Genomic DNA, 207 nt, shown 5'->3' with positions numbered 1-207 from the left:
TGTTGGGTTGCTGCCTTTGCTGCTGCATATTTTGCTACTGCATCTGTTGCGGCTGCTGTTGCTGCTGCTGTTGCTGTTGCTGCTGCTGCTGCTGTTGCTGCTGCTGCTGCAGGGGCCCTGCTTGATGTGCGGCCGATGCCGCTCTTCTCAGCAGCAGATCCCGTGTGCTGCTTCGCAGCAGCAGATGCGCTTCAGCAGCAGCAACAG

The 207-nt window shown here is 58.9% G+C and overlaps 1 protein-coding gene across 1 annotated transcript in view; it reads left to right on the top strand.

The window, feature by feature from the left end:
• Nucleotides 1–207, top strand: part of EMH_0051230 (uncharacterized protein) — a gene marked incomplete at both ends in the record, with an annotated part of 8,588 nt that overhangs the window by 1,031 nt on the left and 7,350 nt on the right. The window lies entirely within an intron of this gene.

The sequence above is a fragment of the Eimeria mitis genome, genomic scaffold (assembly GCF_000499745.2).
Source record: "Eimeria mitis Houghton genomic scaffold, Emh_scaff2263, whole genome shotgun sequence".
Lineage (NCBI taxonomy): Eukaryota > Apicomplexa > Conoidasida > Eucoccidiorida > Eimeriidae > Eimeria > Eimeria mitis.
The sequence above is the reverse complement of the archived record's forward strand: the minus strand, read 5'-3'. Positions and strand labels throughout refer to the sequence as shown.